This window comes from Macaca thibetana, chromosome 6 (assembly GCF_024542745.1).
Source record: "Macaca thibetana thibetana isolate TM-01 chromosome 6, ASM2454274v1, whole genome shotgun sequence".
Classification (NCBI taxonomy): domain Eukaryota; kingdom Metazoa; phylum Chordata; class Mammalia; order Primates; family Cercopithecidae; genus Macaca; species Macaca thibetana.
In genome coordinates this window covers 165,133,934-165,158,997 of record NC_065583.1, presented here as the reverse complement: position 1 = coordinate 165,158,997, position 25,064 = coordinate 165,133,934, and the positions used below count along the sequence as shown (strand labels likewise).

The following is a 25,064-nucleotide window of genomic DNA, read 5'->3' as shown; positions in this document are numbered from 1 at the left end:
AAATCTCTCCTGGAGTTTTTGGAGCTGCTCCAATCAGGCCTGGCTGCCTTCTTTGCACAGCTGTCTTCTGGGATCTCTCTCCCTCTTCAGGCAGGAGATTTCCTTCGTCCCTCTCTTCTGTGGATTCCTGTCTCCTCTAGGAGTTGTCTTCTTCATTTTCCTACTTTATTTCCTTTCCTGGTAGAAAATGTCTTTCAAGATACACAGAGATAGAATGAATGGGAGGCATTATGTTTTGACACTTTGCAAATCTTTACATGTTTTTATTCTACTCTCACACTTAGTGAATAATAGGACTTGGTAAAGAAATAGAGAATTCCAGCTTGGAAATCGATTTCCTTCAGGGTTTTGAGACAGTGATTTTTTGCTTCATTATCTCCTACTCTCCAATGTTGCTGTTGAGAAGTGTGAAAATTTTCAGAGTTTTTTTTTTTTTTTTTTTTTTTTTTAATGAAATCTGCTTTTACTTTCTCCCAGAAAACATGTTGCATATGGTGACATGTCTTGATATATCTCTATTTTTAGACATTTTTGCTGCACATTTAGTGATCTATTTATTTAGGGATCTTTCAACCCAAAACCTATTGTTTATTCTAAGCAATTCTTTTCAAAATTTTTAATGCTTTTTCTTCTCCTTTTTAACACTTTTCTTGTTACTCTTGTTTTTTTCAACTCTCATTATTCAGATGCTAAAATCTAGTCCTCAAGGTTTCTTCCGTTAGTCTTCTTCTCTTGTATTATTCTGTTTCTTTATCTTCTATTTTACTTTCTGAAAAGTTTTATCAATTTGATCATGTAAATCTTTAATGAATAATTCATTGCTATTATTGTGCTTTTAGTTTCTCAGAGCTAGTTTTTATTCTCTGAATATTTCTTTTAATTTGCATCTGGTATTTATTTATTCTATGGATGTAAAATCATCTCTCTTCTTTCTCCACAATATTAATGTGGTCATGTTTGTTTTCTTCTCTCTGCATAGTTCCTAGTTTGTGGCTTTTCTGTTTGTTTTAAATATGTATTTTTGAAGGTATCTCAACTTCCCTGGCAGTCTGCTCCTATGTGGCTGTTGGGGTGAAAGAGCTGACACTTGTATGAGCACCTGCATGAGCAAAGCTTGTTAGCTGTGCCTTCCAGGAGAACCCCTGTGTGCAGAACATCATGCAGCATCCCCTGAAAAGGCTCTTCCTAGCTCCAGCTTTGAGTGTAAACATTTGCCTGCTCTAAAAGCTGAACAAGGTTGAGGAGAAGGGTGGGTCTCAAAATTTAGCAAGTAAAACTGTATTCAATACCTCACTTTTAATACTTTTTCTTGTGGTCCCTAAGACAATTAATTTCACCCCTTCCAGAGAATAAGCTTCCAGTTTTTGGCATGGTAGGGTAGGGGATTTGGAGGTCTAGCTGATATCTAAATGAGTGTTCAGCCAATCTCTGGGGCTTACCACTATACTTCGTGCCCCATGCATCCACACCCCACACCTTTGAGAGATTTTCCTGTGTAAATTGGTCTACGATTTAACTTGTCCTCCTGCTTAGAACTGCATTCCCTTGGGTGTAAGAAATTTCCCACTTTGTCCATCTACCTTATTTCATCCATTCTAAGTCACACATTTTTCACACTTTAGTATCTCTGGGTTTACCAGCTCATGAATTGGGCTGACTTGCATTTGATAGTGTGTGACTCTTTATTGGAAGTACTGTTGCTTTCTTCACAGTGCTTTAAGTAACTCTAAAAATTGATGGCCTCTCAAACTTGATGAAATATGGTTCTTTATTTACCCACTCTCTAGGTTTAGGGGGTTATAACCCTTTCTAAAAGTCTTACTGCCATTTTGGCAAGGAAGCAGGGGTTAACAAAAGGGTTCAATGCATCTTCTTCATTTGGCATTCAGATCATCTTCTAAAATAACTCCACAAGATAAGGGCAAAGAAGGACAGGTCAGCGTAGGAGTGAATCTAAAATGCCCCAGGTCTTTGTGCCATCTGCTGAACCCCTGAGCTAGAATATTCTAGTGGCATAGGTTGGTCCCTCTGCTCTCCTTCCAAGCATAACCATATCCCACACCAAGATGCTGGTCATGTTCCTGTTTAGAAAGATTTAAAGAATGTCTGAAGTCCCATACTTCAAGTTTCAGTCAACTTTCCTGCTGTGTCCTCTATTTCTGAAATTCGGGTTCATACCTAGTTCTATTTTGAGCAAATCCCTGGGTCAATAATACAGAGAGAAGTCCTTGTCTAGGCCTGGGCCTGTACAGAAGCGTTTTGTTGACTACTCAGCCTTCTTGGGGAGGATGCTGTGCCTCTCCACACCTCTTCCTGCTGGTGGCTCCACTGGATGGTAGGCTCGGCCTGTCTGATGACATCCTCCTGATAGATCCCTCTGCTCCACTTCGACTTCTTCCCTCCTCCTTTCCTACGACTGACCACTAGCTAATATATCCACTGGCTCCTGCCAGAGTCTCAGCAAATTATCTATTTCCCCCAGTGGCCCGCTATAGCCCCCATACTTCATTCACTATCCCCATGTCTGGCCTATCCTGTCTGTAGATGAGACGTGGTTCTCAGATGCACAAATGCCACCACCGTCGAGTTAGCTGCATGCAAAATAAGAGAATGAAACAGCAATTCCGTATTTCTTCTGCAGCTAAGATTAAATGGTTTTATGGAGTCTGACTTAGTGACAGTGTTTGCAATAATAGAGCAAAATAGAACAATAGAGACTATTCAAGTGTTCTGAAGTATTTAATTAGAAAGCAGATTATGGTCATTATCATTGTCTAAACTTTTTCCTTAGATGTTCTACCTGGGAGAGGATCGGGGTACAGAACTGTGGTTTCTCTGTCCTACTTTGCCACTCTGTAGGTGAGTTCTTGCCGCCTGGTGTCTCTCCTCTCTGCACTGACCAACAATTAATACCATTGAGTATGTCTGGGTGATCTTTTTTCTTATATCACTTTTAATTCCCATTTCACATGAATGAGTTGACTCTACAGCCACGCCTCTTGGCAATGTTAATTTTACCCCACTGAGACATGTTGCCAAGCCAAGTCTGAAAGGAAAGTGGCACAAATGACAGGGTAATAATGGGAAGCCTACAGCAGAGTGTTCAACAAATCTGGACAGAACAAGCCACGATGTCAAGATGGAATGGAACAAATCAATGTCAACTGTAAAGCCGTGTAGACCTCATTGATGAGTCAGAAACTATGGCAAAGTGCTGTCTATGAAAGTTTACAAAACTGACAGACTAATGTTTTAAACAATGACAGTGTCGTCCTGGGTTACCCAGCAAGGCAGCAGATGACAGGAATCAGGACTTGGAAACGGAATCATAAGCACCTTTCCAGAACACATTCAATAAAATAAAAATATAACGAAACACCCCTTTCTCTCCGACTCCTTCACTCTGCAGTGTTCCATCTGCTTTTGCTCTGCCATTTTCTCTTGCCAAATGCCTTGTTAGCCAAATACAGTATGTTAATACAGTTTATTTAATTCTAGATGACAAGACTCCATGAAATTAACAAAGGCTACATTTCTTGGTATTTTAAGATGACGAACAATTCCATTATGTTTAAAAATTTAGTAGCAATATTATATGGGTGACTCTAAAGTCTATCACAGTAATCTCTAGAACTGTTTAAAAATGCCTGGTTCATTTCCCCAGAACTGAAGACATAAATGTGTAGGCAACAGAGCCCAGCATGTGCATTCTGAAAATGTCCTACTAGTGATTATCATGCCCATATCTGCTTGGGAATGACTATTTTACTTATGATAATAGCACATAATGGCAATTAATACTTTAAATATTTACTTATCATGTACCTTATTCTGCTAAGTGCTTTACATGTATTAACTTATTTATTCCAACTTTGACTCAATAAGGTAGGCATTTGATTGTCGGAGACATCTCAGACTCAAAGATGTTAAATAGCTTCCCAAAGATTAGCTAGAACTGTAACAAGAAGTCTAACCCACACTAACAGTTCAGAAATCCATTGCTTCCAAACTCTAGGAATCTTTATTTCCACTGTTTTAATGAAGGCTATATAATCAGGAACAATACAGCCAAAATAATAGCATAAATTTCTCTAATGAGGAAGAACTATAGCTCATCATTTTACACTCTCTTTTATTTTAGTTTTCCTCACCTGCCTGGAAATAAAATATTAGAATTATTATGTCCAACCATAGAAAGAATTATACTTATTGTACTGTTCAAGTTCACACTACAACTGAAATAATTCCTTCGAATAATGGCCCTTAACTTTTAAGAGGGACACTGCCAAACTCAGATATACCAAACAAGGGCAATGGAGACAGAGAAGGAGTGTGCACCAACATCTTCGCCTATACTGATACCATAGTAGAGAAAGCAGCCTTTCCATATTTAAAGAGTGAAAGAAGAAGTACCAGAACCCTAGGCTCAGCCAAAATCAATGACTTGCATTTCCTCAAATGGACTCTGCAAGTGTTCAATCTGGATTTATTCACTCATTGCTCTAAATATCCATTTTCTCTTCTCTATCCTTTCCTTATTCCTCAAGTCTAGCAAAATGTCTTTGCCTTTCAATTTTACAGTGGTGAATCACATTACTTCATTTAATTGTCATCTGTTCTATATATACGTACATTTCTGACCTCACCCTCAATCTCAGCACCTGAGAAGAATTGTCCACCAGACTCATAGCACCAAAAACGCTTTCTTGAATTCTGTTAGTTACATTCCTGTCTCCTCTCCTGGACCATACATGCCTTGATGGCAAGGACCATGCTTTTGCATTATCACCTTCTTCTCATCTACCACAGAGTGCTCTCAATACATGAGGAATAGATGGATGAGTAGATGGATGCCTTAGATGACCTCAACAAATAATGTTTGCATCCATATGAGAAAATGTGCAATAGTGAAGAGCAAACTCACAACATCAATCTGGGAAAATTTAAAATATGACATTAAATCACTTTTATAGTAATTCCAATGCAGAATTTCTGTTCAATGATCCTTTTCCATGAATTGCTCACTCGCTCTATCTCTCCCTCCCCTCTACTCTCTGTGTCATCATTGTACATCCTTTGTATAACTAACCTGTTTTAGGAATAATTTTTTTCAGAACAGAAATATTTGAGTGACAAAGGATGATGTTTATCCTTTCTTACTCAATGCTCTTTGTTGAAACTTAAATAGCTAAATATCCCTATCAATGGAATAATTATACATGCTCTTATCACCAAACATCGTGTACTTGACTTGACCTGGTAACAGCATTTTACTTTGTTGGCCTCTTGTTCTTTCCCGCACAAACTCTTCTGATGGTTTCTGACACACCATCTCTTGCTTTCTTTCCCCTCTTCGGCTGACCCTCTCATTTTCCTCTGTGGCTATCTCTTCCTCTCTTAAGCGACTATTCTCCTTGTGATTCTTATACTTTCTCTGAACAAGCTCATCCATTCCCAAAGACTCAGTGACTAGTTCTTGGTGTTTATCCACTGACATTCATTCCCAAAACCAAGAGGTTCACATCCAAAACCCAAATCAACCAAATCCTACAAACCTACTCCCACTTCTTCATTTTCCTGTCTCACAGAATGACAGCATCATTTGCCCAAGTTGCCTGATCCACAGATTTGCAAATCTTTCTAGACTCTGTCCTTTCCAGACATATATAACAAATCATCTCTAATCTGCCCATTGAGTGATGCACTAATACCACTTCAGGTTTGACCACAGTATCTCTTGCCCAGATTCCTAAACTCAGTATCCTAATTAGCCTCTTGCCCTGCTCATACTTGCTTTCCATCTGTTTTCCACAATACAGCCCAAAATTTTCATTAAAAATAACAAATGTCATTATGTTACTCATTTATTTAGAATCTTTTAGTGGATCCTTATTACCAAAGGATAAAAATTAATTTTTCTTAACATATTGTTATATAAAATGTAGTTAGATATAATATATGCAATTAAATAAGATTTAAAAATTATATATGAATATGTAATTAATTTTAAAAGGTTACTTATTACAGTACAGTTATATTAGAAGATGACAGCATCTTCAAAGATACGCTCCCTTTATTGGCCACCAAGAAATGTATGTAAAACTTTGCAGAGTGAGGAAGAACACTGCTCTGACTTTTCAGAAAAGCATCAGCAGATACTTAATTTCTATCAACCTCGCTGCAAAGTCCTCTGTCCAAATTGTGAAATCTACATTAAAAAAAAAACTCAGTCATAAAATTGACACTTTCAGATATTTTTATACTACATCATTGCATGGCAGAACAATCCATTTTCTCATCATTTACCTCTTTTCTAGCAGAATAATCTGTTTTCTCATCATTTACCTTCTTCCTAACATAAAATGTTCTAATGAATTTCAGAGTTCAGTAGCTGTTTGAGAGTTGAATGTCTGTCAGTATTTCAAGACTACGAAAAGTTTCCAGTCTCTTTGGTGGCTGAAGAATTCCCAGTGAGTTATCTAATTTGACCACTGGAAATCAACATTTGCCCCCAACAATATGGTGGTACTACTGCTGAATTTCTCTTCAATACCCACAATATCAGAGTTTTCTGGTGCATACATGAAATGCCAAGTGAGTGCCACCTTTTCACTAACAACGACCACAGGTTTGTATTGAGCCTTTCACACTTTACCTGGCAGCTAATCGCAAGTTCCAATTATTTTTGACTTATCATTATGTTTTATTTCAAAGCAAGAATGACACTGTCTTCTTCATCGAAATCTCTAGTATCCTATCACATATTAGGTATCAAATCAACATGTATGGAATAAATAAGTAAAATAGCAGTACGGCAACAGACGCTTATGTGGAAAGCATTCTGCAAGGTGCTGAATGACGCAGTCAGGGAAGATATGAGCATAAAATTAATTCAGGTGTGGATCCTGTGGACAGTTCTAAGTCTAGTAAAATAGTTGAAATCGACGCATCATTAAATAGAATGAAAAGTAAAGCTAAATTGTAATGAGATACAAATGAATTTCAAAGATGACTTTCTCTTAGAAATGATGGAAGGGTGTGAGGAGAAGGAGGGCAACGTCACATGCAGGAACTAGTATTTGAGACGGACAATGGGAGGTTATTATTTGACCATGTGAAAGAGATGTCACTCCAGACTCAGCAGCAGGAATTTCAGCACAGACATTGACAAATATTGAATGTGTGTGCATGTGTTTCAGAGAGCAATTAGATTCCATCTGATGGGAGATTAGGGGCAAATTTACTATCAGGCAAATTACGTTGGAAGTTTGACATAAGTAAAAGGTTGATATTCAGCAATGATCCTGATTTTCCTCATTTACTGAATTTGATGCCCCATCTCATCTATTTCCATATTCCAAATAAGAAACCCTTCGAAATTTTATGGAACTCCTGTGTTTCACTGACAAGAAAATAGTTAATAAAATTTAACTATGTTTTTGACATTTGAGGGTCAATAATGTAAATATGGATCTTGCACTATATTGCACTGCAAGGATGTTAGTTTGCTGGTCCCTGTCAACTGTAGAGCTTTTTCATAATTAGGCGAACACAATAAAGTCCACTTGGGTTGCGGACACCAGTAGATATGCGCTCTTAGAGTCAAAAAAAAAAAAAAAAAAAAAAAACCAGTCTCAGTTTTTTCTGCTTCATTTATGTTGCTGACATTTTTTTTCCACCCATTTCAAGTGTTATTTTTCATAGCCCCTGTTCCTCATTGCCTCTAGAGTGGATTTTAATTGTTGCTGACACATCCACTGTTGATTGAGGGGACGGAGATTACCATAAGGCTGACATCAGGTAAGAGGGAGTTATTATTAAAATTGTACCCTAATGTAATAGCATAATAGTTTTATTATTTGCATAATAACAGTCATATTGTTACTCTATTTTTTCTTCACAATGACCCAATAACTGATTTAGGACATAAAGTATAATCTATCTGTGTAAAGAGTAGTGAACTGGGCCAGGTACAGTGGCTCACGGCTGTAATCCTAGCAGTTTGGGAGGCTGAGGAGGGCAGATCACAAGGTCAGGAGTTCGAGACCAGCCTGGCCAGCATGGTGAAACCCCGTCTCTACTAAAAATACCAAAATTCGCCAGGTATGGTGGCAGGCCCCTGTAGTACCAGCTACTCGGGAGGCTGAGGCAGGAGAATCGCTTGAACCCAGGAGGCGGAAGTTGCAGTGAGCCGAGATCGTGCCACTGCACTCCAGCCTGGGTGACAGAGGGAGACTCCATCACAAAAAAAAAATAAATAATAAAAAGAGTAGTGAACTGGCAATCACACAGGTAAAGTGAACTGGCAGTCAGAGAGGTTAAGTGAATAATTCAGGATCACTCAGTTAGTGGGATAGCAGAGGCAATAAAGAGATAGCTGGCCCACTGGTCTTTCCTATTCTTGATAAGGTATGCAATATATGCATGCATGTCAACACTTTTGTTTCATTTGAGAAATATATTTTCCTGCTGCTTAGGAAGTAATATATTCAAAACATGAACATTCTCATATTAACTTGTTTAAATCCATTTGGGACAACAGGATTGATTTTACTGTTCATTTCTTACAATACTGTGCATTCAATTAAATACTCTCTTTACTAAAGCAGTTTAATGATTTGAACATTTCAGTGTGATCCGTTCTCAGATCAACTTCAAAAGACTGAATTTAAACCTGTCTTCAAGCTGTGAAGGTTTTTAGTTCCTTTCTTTTTTTTTTTTTTTTTTTTTTTTTTTTTTAAATTCCTCTGCTGGGAAAGAATTAAGTACAGCCTAGCAAAGGATAGATCCATATTTGCATCCTGCTAATCAAACAAGAACTTGTAAGAATGTAGCAGTGATAAATGTACTGCCGTTGAAATCGTTTATATAAGTTGGAGCAAGCAAAATGAACTGTGACCAACAGATTCCTTCCACAGCCATCACCCATCTACATTGCTCCAATGTGCGGAAGCGTCTTAATGGATGTGCATTATCAAGTTTGCAGGCTTATTTTCAGTCATAAAGAAGAGTGTACCAGATGCTCTTGGTACACTGAATTTGTCACACCGTAGACAAGCTAATATCATTATGTGAGACCACAGGGGAAAAAATAAAAGATTCACATTTAATCCATATTAACTACCAGGAGACCCATCAAGGCAGTTGGGCTGGCTCATGATACAGCAGCTTCTAGCAAATTAGCAGCCCATAACAACTTAGTTATAATGAGCTGCAAGATCTTACACCATAAGCTCAACTCCATTAAACCAAATTCAAGCACATGAATTCATGTACAAAGTATAACCTTAACATCTGTCTGTGCTTAGCCAACATTTTGTTTATGCCTTTTTAGGAACAACCAAATTATCTTTGTGTCCCCTGAAACTAGGGACTTATAATTTCCATCAACTGCAGTTTTACCTGATAGGGCCGGGCTGATCACCACTGGCCTCCCTGGCTGTGGTGTACAGCAGCAAGCTATGCATCATCCTGGCAGCTGTTCCCTATATATTGGGCCAATTTTTTCCCCAAACGATTTTCCCTTGCTATTCAAGTGGGAAAAGCAATAGTCTACTCAGAAATTAGACAGTCAACAAAGCATGCATATCTAATAAATACTGTAGACCCTTGTATTTAGTTAAACCCAATGAGTTAAATCCTATCCTACTCTACTCAGCATGGAGAAGATGTTTTCATAAACTTAGGCCATTTTTTTTTTCCCCAAAAAGCAATGTCCTCCTTCTTTTCCCATAGTGGATTGACTACTCTTTAGGGACTCAGGAAATAATATCACCATTATTATAATAGTTATTTCTGTTTTACAGATGGGGAAACAGAGAGATAGACTACCCATGGTTAACCAGTTGCTAAGTGAGGAAACAGATATTCAGTATATAATTTAAGGTATTTTCCATGGAGTTTTATGTAAAGAATGAATACATATTTATGGGAATAATCTAACTTTCTTATTATTTTTCTGTCTTAAACAACAAGGGTACATTATTCACTTCAGCAGTGTTTTCAAATTTTGCATCTTACCTGCAGAAACCTTAGCATGCAGAAAAAAGGGTAATGCATATATCATTATGTCTTTTCTAGAATTTTACATATCAAAACCTGATCTAGTTCTTTAATCAATCTAGGTACAACGTCTTAAAGTCTCATAGAATTTTATATGTGAATGGGATCTAGAAAGTCATTTTATTCATCATCCTTCTCTTTCAAGAGCCAGCCTTTCCAGCAGTTTCTCAGTGAAAGTTGACAAGAAAAGCAGTTCAAACCCCAATGCATACCATTCCATGGAAGGATAGCTCTGGTAATCAAATTCATAGTATGGTTTCTTATAAAAATAAAATGATTCTACCTTCTGTTCTAGTTCTGTCCTCTAATTTACCAAAGCATGAGACTGACTTTTTCACTGACATAGTAGACTTTGAAAAACCACATCTTCTCTTTTGTAATTCAAACAGGGGTAGTTTAGAGGTTACGTCATTGTTTTCAGAAGCCCCCTCCTCCTCCTCTGCCCACACCTTTGCATTACCCTCTTGTTTTCGATTCCCTCTTTCACAACTCAAAACACCCAACAGTTTATACATGATTTCACATATGGTCTAAAAGTATCTCTTTTCTTGTAACTTTGAAATCAAACTTCCAATAATATAATTTAAGGTTACAGTAGCTTTCTTCCCATTATGAAACAGCTGTTTTATAGGAAACCTGAATTCAACTACATGTAATTATTTTTCTTCTGAACCCCTGTCAAACCAGACTTACCTACACTACAGACTCTTCAATGATAACACTGAACCTGCAGACAAGGTGGGGCGTGTATCCCAAATTTTTATTTTTTATCTCATATTTTTCAGCATTTTATGTTCTTCTTGAAACAGAATTCTGTATCAAACATATGCATATTTTCTTAGCCCTGTGTAACCTGAAAATTCTATAGCTTGCTATAAAGACATTAGTCCATCTTTGATTATAGCGTTGAATACAAAGTACAGAGCTCAATGATTTGCCACAGACTCTTTTTCAGGTTGATAGTGATCCATTAAACAGCATATCCAAAAGGATATATAGACATATGTCTACCGTATGTCGTCAGCATACACAGATCAGCAAACACCTTGGATTGTTTTCCAGCCCCTGGATGGATTGCACTGTGATGTCAACATTATCTTATTGGCTCCCTCTCTGCAGAATCGCTGGTGGTGACGGACTCTTTTGCAAACCAACAGCAATCATTCAAAATTATACAACTGTCATCTTTGGTTGACCCCCACCTCCAGTAATAATCAAGACAGAGGGTCTTACAAGGATAAACGCCTAAGCTTCATAAATTACCTATTTCTCATATCTCAGGTTTCAAATTTGATTGTTAACTTCCTTACAATATGCTCAGTGATGCAGCTTAGCTAGTAGGGCACCAGTTGCCTCTGAAGAGGGGTATGGGAAGGGAAGGTTTGAACTTATGTTTAAATGTACTGTTCTCAGTTTTAGTTTTTATGATATTTTTCTAACATAAATGTCAGTACAGTAGTATTTGTATCATGTATAAATAAATGAGTATATAATAGATGTTCTTACTCAGAAGACTTTTACTGAGCAAGGAGTGAGATTAACAAAGGATGGAAACCAGTGGATGAGACACTCCCACAGAATAGGCCAGGGGCTCAAGTGAGAGTCCATTTCTGCTAATCTGGTCTGCATTACAGCTAGAGTCTACCCTAACCTGGCACTGGGAAGCCCCTGTATGAGAGACAATAAATTCCTACTCATTTGGAAGGGATCACAGAATTGAAGCTTTTAATTTTGCAGTTATGGAAATTGAAGTGGAGAGAGATTAAGTGACTAAAATGAGCAGCTTTAAAGCCCTTTTGGGACATACCAGGGAAAAGAAAATGAAATGAAATGAAGTTCACATCATAGTGGGACCTGATTCTATTCTATTGTTCTTTCTCAAAATATATGGCCCCAGTTAGGAAATAAACAAACCAAAAACTAAACAATGAAAGAAAAGAAAAAGAAGGAAACGGAGAATGAGAGTCACTGAACTACACCTTTCAGCACCTCACAAATGCTGATACATGTTCTGTTGAGAGCATTAAGCACACTGAAGTAACGGCAGTGCATACCTCGTGCAGAATATTCATCTTGTAACTTTAAATTCCTTCAGCATTCAGCCTTCAAAAATTGTGACTATCCACCTTTTCTAAGATAAATAATATCAACACATCTTCAAAAAATAAAGGTTTACATATAGAAATATTCAGTCCTAATCTTGCTCCAGTAAAATATTCTACAGATGGAAGAGGAAGACATCACACACTTCATAGACAGCATTACATGGAGCCTGGACCACAGTGATAAGAAGGTTGCTACTGTTACTCTGAGAAAGTTATATTCAAAACACATGCATCTTTTCTTAGAATTATACAATTGGAATGCATTGGTGCCAGCACAGAAAACAGCCTCTGACCACCAATCTCATATTGCTTCCTCTACACTACAACCTGGTTAAATACACTTTATTTCATACCTGGTTAAATACACTAAGAATTTTGTATCTAGTGAAAACGTTTTTTCAAAGTTTCTCAAGACATGAATGCTATTTTTATGCAAGGCTGATGAAGTTTTTCTGGCTTCCTTCTAAAAATGAATGTAAACAGTAAGCTCTTATATAAAATTGACAGGGATAGACTCACTTGCCCGCCTTAGGATGGGTGTAGCCTCTATGCAACCATAATGCAACTGAGTAAGGAAGCTGCATTTATAACAGTTGCCCTGGGAATTCGGACACCAGTAGTTCCCATGGTATCCACCATCATTCTGAGCTCCATGCTGCTCAGTGGGTCAAAAAGGTTTTTGTAAGGGAAAAGTGCCTGGACCACCTGAATGGAGGTAAATCACAAAACAAAACAGAAGGGGCGTATGCAGTGAGAGGGGTCTATGAACAGGCAGAAATCTAGGAGGGTTTTCTAAAATCTAAGTGAGATGCTTAAATTGAGCAATACCCATGGACAGAAGAAGGCTGAAGGAGGGAGGGTCTGCTTCAGTTAAGTACATGTGGGTGCAAAATCCTGTGCTCATTTAATTTTGTGATCTCAGAAATACCATGTAATGGAATAATTAGTGTAAATTTTCACATCAGTCATACTGGGATAATATCTAACACGTAGGGACACTGTGAAGATTTAATGAGATATTATAGGTAAATAATCAAGAGCACACTGGATGTGCAAAATAATTTTACTGATTTTTGTTTCAGAATAATAACAAAATTAATGGAGAGGTCAGGTTGATAACTTTTTAAATGAAGAAATGTAAATTTCCTATTTAATTCTACATACCCAGAGATAAAATAAGTTCCTAAATGGAATATGCAAGACATCTGGTCAATATGTATGCACTCTATTTGCCAAATACATGCCCAAACGTACCAGCATCTACAAACTAAAGTCAGGGCCAGGGCAGCACCTCAGGGTTACGTCTGATTCTACAGACACAGCCTCACAATTAACTGAAAGTCTCCCTTTTTAATTCTTTTTCATCTCCACCTCTGTTTTTACGGTTTCCAATTTTTGGAAGAAGTACTCCACGATAATGTGGGTGTAGTTAATCCCCCACCTCGGCAAGTAAATTTAATTACATTTAACATTTCAACACTGAATATAGTATCTCTTGAAGAGACTATTAATGCTGATGAAAATTACCAGAAATTGGTTCAGAAGAGCATGGGGGCTTGAAATGAACTGAAGCAGATAAAATTCATGAAGAAGGAACGTGTGACTAATGCGAAAGCTATGCAATAAATAACCATCTTCAGAGTTGCTCTCCTTGTAGGAACACGTATGCAAATGTTACTCTATACATGCAAAACAGTAGTGGAGGCGGAACGGGTGCAGAAAGACTCTAATAATCGTTTTGCTTTGTACTAAAACAACTAGACAGTTGACCAACACTTAAAATCAGTTTTTGTTTTCTCTCTTTCTCTCTCTCTCTTTCTGTCTCTCTCTCTCTATATATATACATATTTTTTGGGGGGTGGGGGCGGGGGGGAAGCTAGTACTGTTTAAAGTCACAGACTAACTCAGTATTTTTTATTCCTAGAAGAAGGAACTCCCATAACGTTGAAAAATATTTACACACTGGAGAAGGTCACAATGTAATTAGCCACAATGCAGTATTTATTACATTCCTAGAGCTTACAGAGTTGATTTTTTAAATCATATGTGTTGAGTTTAATTAAACATGTCAAAGGTAGGATGAACTTCATGGGATAGAAGCAGGTAATTTGATTCAAAAATGACAAAAACACGCCCACTTTTGCTCTGTTTTCCAGTAAGCTAGTATTAGATATGGCCAAATAATATCACCATGCACGTGATTCTTAGGACCCTAAAGATACATTTTGTTTTCCGAATAAAACTTGATCAGAGCTGCTGACTTAGATTCCATAAAAAAAATCCAGGCCACTGAATCATTTTTCTCATGCTAATAGAGGATAGAAACATAACGAAATACATGATTTAGTATTTTAGAAATTATATATACTTCTTTATGTGTTCTTTGTTGAAAACATACTTTGGAGGAAATGCAGACAAATCACAAAACCTTCGGGAGAGCTGAGGTATTACAATAATGGCCATGCTTTTCCCACTGGAAGGAAGGAGCAGGCAGAGCCCACAGAAGTCGAAGGCATTTGGGACATTTCCACAGCTGGAGGGTGGTAACAGGAGACAAGATTTAAGGTTCTTTCACTTAGAGTCTGTCTGATATAATATACCATGCCATAGAAGGGAAATTCTCAGGTCTTACTCTGCTCCGATGCAGAATAAGAAGGGTGTTGGAAGATAAGCAATTGTGAATCTGCTGCCTGTGACTGACCACTTCTCTCCTACTTAAGACAGAATAAGTGGTTGCAAGTGATAACTTTCAATACTCACTACTGCATCCATTTTGCTTTTTTAATCAGGGGAAAAAGAACACTATATATTTGATGCTAGAAAAAAATGTATGTGTATACACACACACTATCTATATACATACACATGTAAATATAATATATCTATATCAGATTCTCATTTGTTTGTTCAATACCAGGCACAGTCTAAGTGCTAGAAATGCATCAATGAAAAAAGTCAGACAAAAACCCCTGCCCTCATGAAGTTTGCATTCTAATGGAGAAAACAGACAGTCAACCAAATAAACAGATTTTACCTGTGGTAAAGGCAATTAAAAAAAAAGTAATTCAGGAAAATAAGATGATGGGGAGACAATTTAAGTAGAATAATTGAGAACGACATCATTGACAAGGTGACATTACAGAAAAGATGGGAAAGAATGAGGAGGTGAGGCGTATGTATGTCTGGGCTGGGAGGTGGGGAGAAAGGAGGGGCTAGGATGGTGTTTCAAGCAAAGTCAACAGAAAATGCAAAATCTAAGTTCTGGGGGCATGTTCTAGGAGAGGTGAGGAGTCCCCTGTGCAGGAGCAAAAAGTGAGAGGAGGAAACAATCTTGGGAGGCGTGGGAGGGCTGGGTGGCAGGTGGCAGAGCACAGCGGCCCTTGTTGGCTACCTTAGGGACTTCCACTCTGCATAGAGTAGTAACATGATAGGATTTACATTTTCATAGGATTCCTTTGCCTGCTATTCAAAAATAATCTTTATATTCATTTATTAAAGGTTATTTTGTGTGTCACTTAATATTTATTCATCTCAGACACATGGGGAGGACCTAATACATTTAAATGCATCATATAAGCTATCGCACTGTTCATGCTCTCCTTGGCCATGGCACCAGTACAGCGGTTCCTTTACTACATCCCAGGTACTAGTTCTCACATCTGCATCCCCCCAGACTTTTTAGTTCTTGATCCCTAGGGAACGTCTCTTCCATTTTTATATGTGGTAATTCAATATTGAGAACAGAGGAAGGACTTAAAAAAAATTTGTTGAATGCAAGATGTTTTGAATGCAAAATATAAGACTTCTACAATAGCCACAAAACACAACTCTAAATCAGAATTCACATGTTAATAAGGTACTTGTGGAAACACAAACATACATCTTTGTTCCCACACCATTCCAACTGGAACTTTTGGTCAGACTTATTAGCTAGGATTCTCCAATGTGGCCATTATCATCATATAAGAGTTGAACCACATCTGGAATTGTCTGGACAAATACACATATATTTAACAATGAAAATTCTTTTTTTCTTTATGGTGTGGATAAAATTTATGAGTAAAATGGGCAAATATATATTTTTAAACAATTGAAACTTATTTTTTGTTAATTATGCGGATACAATTCATGAGTAAAACACTCCAGAAAAGATTTTGTAACATGGCATTAGAAAATTCTCACAATTTTTTTTATCACACGTTTGACTCTCTGCTTTTGTTTAAAATGCCACCTAAAGAGTCTACTTAGTACATTTTCAGATATATCCACATAAAAAAAATTTTAAGTGTTCAAATTTAAAATACTTACATTCTGAAATATAAGGGAATGGGCAATCAGAATCATAGCATCCAATGAGTTAACTTAATTGTGTTTTTAAACTCTTTATTTGGATCACATGCAAATACTGTTTGAAGTTGAAGACTTAATGTCATGTAAATCTATTAGATTGATTTACAGAAAGTATGAGCACCCAAACACTGTATTCCTAAGGTGAGACTTCATAGTCATTTACTTTTATAGTTCAGCAATATTATTAAATTACAGTCAATATGGAAAACACTTCCAAAGGTCAAAGTTTTCTTAAATCACTTTCTAAATCCATACCATTGAGACTGACTTTCACGCCTTAAAAATAAAAAGACTTCTTAGCTTTAAGACGATAAACATAAACTTTTACATTTATTTAATAATTAGTTGAAATGAAATATTTAATAAGAGATGCTCTCAGAGTAATATATGCCTTCCTTCATTAATTTCTTTAAAATAAAACTATCCATGGCTAGGCAATTAATATATTAAAACATGACAATATATTTCTGATAAAACTAAATCATTTTTAAGTTAACATGGTCATTCTTCTAATTAGTTTATAACTTAGTCATTGAAATTTCAAATAGTATTAATCAAACATAAGTTTTTTCTGATGTTTGTCAAAATTAAGGTGAAAATCATTTTCTCTCACTATTATTATCCATTTGAAAAAACTTTAAGTTTAAAGATAAATACTTAAAGACTTTTTAAGAAAGGTTTTATAAATACTAAAGAATGTGAGGCATTCCATTTTACTGCACTCACAATTCTACAAGGTACAGCTATCTTAAATATATAGCAATCTAAAATATAATTCCATAGATTGTCATTTTATTCAATCACTGGTTTCAAAACATCAATTTGTTTCTTTAATCTGTTGGGTATCTCAAATATATATTTTTTAGCTACAGTGGTGGCACAGGTGAAATCTATGAAGTCATTGTAAATTTTGGGCAATAATTTTCTCAATGAGTTATTTGAATAAAAGCAATCTGGAAACACTTGGTAAAGGTTTTCTGTAATTAAGGGGTGTGTGCATCTTATTTACACCTGCACCATTTAGAGTGATCAAAACATGTAATTATTGTATTCTAGTTCTAGTATAAACTTATCACTGAGAAGCAAATAATTTCTGCCAAAAAGAGAAAGCTATGCACCAAGTTAGTTGCCCAGTATATTGAATTTTTGGCTACTTTACATGGTGACGCTAGTTGGGTGATTTTTTTTCCTTTACTCTCCATGAATAATTTCTTTCTGGATGGGGTTATTCCTTTAATTGTGCATCAAAGGGAAAAAAAAGACCTACAATTTCCAAATTAACTCTTACTTAATTCTCACAGAATTGTAAGTGATTATTTACATGGATAATCATAACTTTCATAAAATCTAAAGTATATATCTATGACACGTGAAGTCTCACTAAAAGCAATAATTAAATGGTTATAATGGTTAGTTAATAGGGAAATGGCCCAGGAATTCTTACACCCACTTTCTGTTTAATTTGGTTATTTGGCTTTACAATTTCAATGTTCAGATGCTGAATAAATTGATAACTGTGAGGTCAGAAATAAATTCTTACCATATTTTCTACACATAACTTTAACCTGCATTTTTAAAACTTTAGTTAAAATGATCACAAAAACAACATTCATAAGAAAGCACTGAAAAACCAAATACAGTTAGTTTTCACTTTTTGTCTTTTACCTTTGCTGTACGTTTTGAAATAAATGGTCCTTAAATACTTGAAAACTGTAGTCTAGGCAAACAAGACGACTAGTCCCAAAGACGAAGGGTTACTCTTCCCTCCTTCCCCGGGCTGTGGAGCGGGCGGTTCCTGGCATCCTACCCACCTCCTCCTGCCTCCCTGCACCATGGCTAAAAGGAACCACAGAGCAGCTCAAAAACCGAGAAGGGAGGGAAGAACAGCCTCAAAAAAGTCAGGAGGCTGAATTAGCCTATGGTAATTTCTGCTTTCACTGGCAAACAGTTTAAGAGAAAGCAAAGCAAGACATATCAGAGATACCACAAGCCCAGTGGTTGCTGTCTTAAAAGAGAAAAGAATAGAGTTCAGCCAGGCACAAAGGTCTCCATGGCAACAGTGAATTTAGACCCCCATTGGCATTATTTATGCAACATTTCATCACAAAAGGACCCTCCCACTAGCCTGCCTGGCAAATTCTAGTTTTCTAATCTTCCTTTGCCTTGAATGTATCTGGATTCTTAGCTATCTGCATGTTCACATTAAAACACATACACACACACAGACAAGACAACAACAAGAACAACAAAAGATCATGAAATTATTATCAAACTCAAAGCAGACTTTATTTCCTTGATTAATTCAAAAGCAAGAGGCAGATTCAAGATTGTTTAGAGTTCATATTCAAAGCCAGTCCACTTTTGGTTTCAAAGATGAACAGCTGTTCAAAAAATAAGTTTATTCAAATTATTTGGTTTTTTGAAACAGATTACAATTCAAAGAGAGTACAAAATGGCAAAATCTAACCAACCCAAAAGGCTCACAGGAAAGAGAACTTGCTAGATATGGACTTTGAAGCTAAATTTTATATAATGATATCCATCCCCACCCACTCCCAGCTATTATAGTACCTCAAACAACTCCTTTGAGTCTTTTACCTGATTCTTTCTATTATAGCCACAGCTTCCAAAAACATAAATTCCGCAAAGTATTTTAAGCACTTTTTATTGACCTGTGTACCAAATGCATCCCAGGTCCACATTTTATAATTAGATGACCTGGGACAAGTTATTTAACACAGAGGAAATGCCCCAGTGGAATTAGGTTGCTGTGAATACTAACTAGATGATATCTGCAGAAGTACTTTCTTCAATTCTAAAACAATATACAAATGTAAATGGTTAGGATAATATTGGATGGCATTGAAAGGAAACACTAGTCTACATTTGACAAGGGCTGTATTTAGTATTAGTTCAGATAAGAATTAAACAAGGTGACTTCTTAAAAATAAGATTTTGTAATTTTTTTTTTTTTTTTTTTTTTTTTTTGAGACGGAGTCTTGCTCTGTCGCCCAGGCTGGAGAGCAGTGGTGCGATCTCTCATTGCAAGCTCCGCCTCCCGGGTTTATGCCATTCTCCTGCTTCAGCCTCCCGAGTAGCTGGGACTACAGGCGCCTGCCACCACGCCCAGCTAGTTTTTTTTGTATTTTTAGTAGAGACGGGGTTTCGCTCTGTTAGCCAGGATCGTCTCCATCTTCTGAGCTCGTGATCCGCCCACCTAGGCCTCCCAAAGTGCTGGGATTACAGGCGTGAGCCACCGCGCCCAGCCCTGTAAATTTTTTTCAAAAACATACAAGATTATTAAAAATTCAGAGTACATACTTTGTTAAAGTACCGGGTAGTCCTTATTCCATATACTTCCAGCATCAAATCCATTCTCCTTTTTGTAAGGTCCTCTGAGCTGGCTGCACCATGGTCAAGCCATCATGACATTCCCCTGCCCTTGTGATAATGTACTTCGTGATATTCCCCCGCCCTTGTAAAAGTACTTTGTAGGATACACCCTCCCTGCCCTTGTGAATGTGCTTTGTAGGATATATCCTCCCTGCCCTTGAGAAAGCACTTTGTAACATCCATTCCCTGCCCTCAAAACAATTGCTCCTAAGTCTGCCACCTATCCCAAACCTATAAACTAAAGATAATCCCACCACCCTTTGCTGACACCTTTCTCGGACTCAGCCCACTTGCACCCAAGTGAATAAATAGCTGTGTTGCTCACATTAAGCCTGCTCAGGTGGTCTCTTACAGGGACGCACTTAACACATTTTATACGATTGCTTGTCTAGATCTAGAGTCTTTATTCACCTTTACTTAGGTATTGACACTATGTTGGCTTTAAGGCAATTTTGCAAGAAAGTTCACAGGTGCCTGTCTTTCCTGTTAATGCATGTTTAAGAGGATTTTCCATTACCTATAAGGCACACAAATGTCCCCATTTACAATGGGGTTACAAAGGGTTACAATGTCCCCATGTAACCCTCAGAGGCATTTTTCACCTAGAATGGAATGTTCGTGGTACCTCCATTAGCACAACTCACCATCATTCTCTGTGAAGGCATCGCTGGAATTGTGCCCTACTTAGAAGGTTATACAACTTTGGGATCACACTTTTCCTCACTCACAATTTGGAAGAAATCATTCAGTTACCTCTGACACTGAAAACTGCAGAACAGAATTAAAAAGCCAGATTGATATATCGCTCTTGTAAGAAAATTACTTTCCCAGGTGAGAACTATTGTAAAAATAACAACCCATATATTAGCTCCTGGTTATCTCTCTTCCACATCTATTGCCTTTTTTTTTTTTCTCTCTTCTGCTTTATTTCCTCACACCAGTTCTGTTTATTTCTGTACTGTCTGCTTGATGCTTCTAACATGGTTTCATTTCAGCAATAGTTTTCTTTTTCTTTTTTTCTTTATTTTTGAATAATCTTTGCCAGCTCATTTGTTACTCCTTTCAGGCCTCCTCTATCGTATAATGATTTCTTTTTTTTCATTTTTGTTCATAATTTTAAACTTCTTTAAGATATAAAAAATGGTTAATTTTCTCTGACATCTCCTGAGGGTAATTTTATGTTTCTGCAGTTATACTTTCTCTGCCTTTTGTATATTATTTTTGTGTTCCTTTATTCTCTTTTTGATTTCTTTCTTACTTTTTTTGGACAATGTCAACCCACTATCTTACTTTAAATATTCCAGTTTATTACTTATTTTTGAATTATAGCAACCTTATCTTGGCCTGACTTTTGCTTGGTAACAGATTGGGGAGGGGAGCAATTCTAAGTATGAAAAAAAGTGAAAGCAGCTGGTAGCTGAAAATGTAGTTCTTATGCTACCCACCCCCCAAACCCTGACATTATTTTCTCCTGTTGGAGCTTGTCCTTCATAGAGTTCCCTGTCTCTCCTGTGTCCCCTCATATCTTCAGAACTCAATGTTTCAGTTGAGGATTATGACTCAGGAACCTATAAGGAAGGAATGCTTCCTTCCTGCCTTCCTGCCTTCCTGCCTGTCTTCCTGCCTTCCTGCCTGTCTTCCTGCCTTCCTGCCTTCCTTCCTGCCTTCCTGTCTTCCTGCCTGCCTGCCTTCCTTCCTGCCTTCCTGCCTGCCTTCCTGCCTGCCTTCCTGCCTGCCTTCCTGCCTGCCTGCCTTCCTGCCTGCCTTCCTGCCTGCCTTCCTGCCTGCCTGCCTGCCTTCCTGCCTGCCTTCCTGCCTGCCTTCCTGCCTGCCTTCCTGCCTGCCTTCCTGCCTGCCTTCCTGCCTGCCTTCCTGCCTGCCTGCCTTCCTGCCTGCCTTCCTGCCTGCCTTCCTGCCTTCCTGCCCTGCCTTCCTGCCTGCCTGCCTCCTGCCTGCCTTCCTGCCTGCCTTCCTGCCTTCCTGCCTGCCTGCCTGCCTTCCTGCCTGCCTTCCTGCCTGCCTGCCTGCCTGCCTGCCTGCCTGCCTTCCTGCCTGCCTTCCTGCCTGCCTTCCTGCCTTCCTGCCTGCCTGCCTGCCTTCCTGCCTGCCTTCCTGCCTGCCTGCCTTCCTGCCTGCCTTCCTGCCTGCCTTCCTGCCTGCCTGCCTGCCTGCCTGCCTTCCTGCCTGCCTGCCTGCCTGCCTGCCTGCCTGCCTTCCTGCCTGCCTTCCTGCCTGCCTTCCTGCCTGCCTGCCTTCCTGTCTTCCTGCCTGCCTTCCTGCCTTCTTTCCTTTCTGCCTGCCTTCCTTCTGCCTTCCTTACTTCCTTCTTCTTCTTTTTTCTAAAATGAAATATGCATACTGTATGGTATCTGGGAAGAGATGTCTAAACTCACATATCTCTTTCATATAAGTTTGTGGCTGATTTATTTCCTAGTATTATTGTAAATGGAATTTTATTCTCAATCCTCTTGTATTTTTGGTTCATTTTAGTGTTTCCAGGAAAGAAGTAGAATGAAATCAACATTGTGAGATAATCGTAATAGTGGTTTAAGGGAAATCCCAAAGATGCAAAAATATTTACTCTTGACAAAGTTCAACAGTATTAAGTAAAAAAAACAAAACAACAACAACAACAACAAAAATCTTTGTAGACCAGAAATAGTGGGGGAAAGCCCTCAATTTGATCAAAACAACAACCAAATATCTACCAAAAAATTATAATCAAAACCTCAGCATGCTTTTCTGGGGAGTAAGGGGCCTGAGTTAATGGACAGTGGATTCTAAAATTTATATAGAAATGCACAGAGCTAAGAAGACCAAGCAGTCTTAAAGGAAGAGAACAAATCTGGAAGACAGCCTACCAGATAACATGGCGGACTAGAAAACTGCAGTCATAAAGATTGCATGGTATCCATGTAAGGAGAGACAAACAGAACAGTGGAGCAGAAGAGAAACCAGATGCCAAGCCACACATACACCTGATTTACAAGAAATATGACACTGCAGTGCAGAGGGAAAGATAGTGCCTTCAGCTGTTGAAAAAAAATGCAACTTGACCCCAGTTGCAAAAAATAAAAAAAAATCAATTCCATCTGGAGTGAAGGGCTAGATGTGAAAGATTAAATGAAAATGCTTACATGCAGCGCATGCATGACCTTGGAGTAGCCAAGGCTTTCTTAAGCAGGACGCAAAATGAGCTAACCATGACAGAATATTAAAAAGTTATAAATTGGGCCATATTAAAATTGAGAAAGTCTGTTTATCAAAGACACCATCAGGAAAGTGAAAGTATACTAATGGGATAAGATGTTTTCATTCTCTCTCTGTATATGCGTAAGTCTGAAATGCAATGTAATATGACATTAATGGACAACCCAATAGAAAAAGGGTAAAATACTTAACAAGCACTGTACAAAAGAAAACAACCACATGACCCATATGGCCAATAAATAAATGAAAAGACAATTGATATAGTTTGGCTCTGCCCCACCCAAATCTCATCTTGAATTGTAGCTCCCGTAATTCCCATGTGTCATGGGCAGGACCTAGTGGGATGTAACTGAATCATGGGGTTGGGTTTTCTCATGCTGTTCTCATGATAGTGAATAAGTCTCACTTGATCTACTGGTTTTATAAAGGGCAGTTCCCCCGCATATGCTCTCTGGCCTTCTGCCATGTAGGACATGTCTTTGTTCTTCCTTCAGTTTCCATCATGATTGTCAGGCCTCCCCACTCATGTGGAACTGTGAGTCCATTACAGCTTTTTTTCCTTTTAAATTACCCAGTTTCCAGTATTTCTTCATAACAGTATGAAAATGGACTAATACGACAATCAACTTCACTACTCACCAGCGTACAAAATTTTAACCACCATAGGATGCCACTAAGTACTCATTAGAATGATAAAAATTTAGAGAGCTAGATAATGCCCAAAATGGCAAGTACTGGGTGTTACTGGAACTTTCATAGAACTGTAAGTGGGAATATAAAATGTTAAAATAAATGTGATGGTTGTGAATTTCTTCTAAAATTCTAGATAAACATACTCTATTTGTCAGCAATTCTACTCGATAATGCCACAAACTAAAAAATGTGCACCTAAGTATACCAGAAGACATCTCCTATAATGCTCATATCAGTCCCAACTGAACACTACAGAAATGCCCAGTCACTAGAATGAATATAGTATAATATATGTACACAGTGAAATACTATTCAGCAAAGTAAACCATGTAAAACCGCACACACTATTAGGACTGAGTCTCACACACATAACAGTGAGCAAGCCGCATTTGCTGGAATATATTAGGTTGGTGCAAAAGTAATTGCAGTTTTTACCATTAGAGCAAAAACCAACATTTTTCTGTATGTATATTCTACTTTTAAAAGGGTTCTAAATTATTTTATATCCTAGATTTTTGAAAGCTATAACAGGCATGCACATATAAAAACAGGAATATTATTTACCTACTAACTGTTCTTGATTTAAAAAAATCAATTTCAAAGGTTTCTAGCAATATTGTTGCCAATTTTCTTCTTAAAGAAAATGAAGGATTTTTACATTTTACAAAATAAAAGTAGAACTAAAGTGTAAAGGAATCACTATTTGCTGTGGTATCATTAACGTTAAAATAATTGACTATGTTGTGGCCCTTTGGACAAATAATCACAAAAAACAAACAAACAAACACACAGAAACAAAACCTACAAGATGTTCATAATGTTCATGTCCTGGCAAATTTTATCTACTCATATGGACAGAGGGGTGGAAGAATAAGTAGCATTAACACAGAAAAGCTTTAACATGAAATGGGTGACTTGGTAGTGATTTACAAATAAGTTAATATTAACAGTTAAAATGTTTATGCTAACAAAACTTGATATTTAGGAGAGACTTTAAAAGACATGACTCCTGAAATTGTGGCTTCTTATTTTCTGATAATCAGCATTTCAGTGTAAAACTCTGTAATTCTACTTATTATCCTTCCAGACGCTAAGGTATAAAATTACACACAATTGACAGCCAAATTACTGAGTCTGCCTTCCAAGGGACATGGGGAAGCTCCAACACAAAGATTCTTTTGCAATTAAATCCTTGCAAGGAGTAATATTTTTAGGGCCAGCTCATCTTTTATTTGTAATCCAACAGTTATC

General features: G+C 37.6%; 1 protein-coding gene across 4 annotated transcripts in view; it reads right to left on the bottom strand.

Annotated features, from left to right (window-relative positions):
• CTNND2 (catenin delta 2) overlaps window positions 1-25,064 on the bottom strand; it is a 935,738-nt gene that overhangs the window by 602,695 nt on the left and 307,979 nt on the right. The window contains exon 1 of one of the 4 annotated variants that reach the window (XM_050794062.1): window positions 18,183-18,751. The exons of the other annotated variants lie outside the window; for them this stretch is intronic. The gene's annotated coding sequence lies outside the window, so the exon portion shown is untranslated. Of the gene's footprint in view, window positions 1-18,182; window positions 18,752-25,064 lie in introns of those variants that run through there. 4 annotated transcript variants of the gene reach the window in all.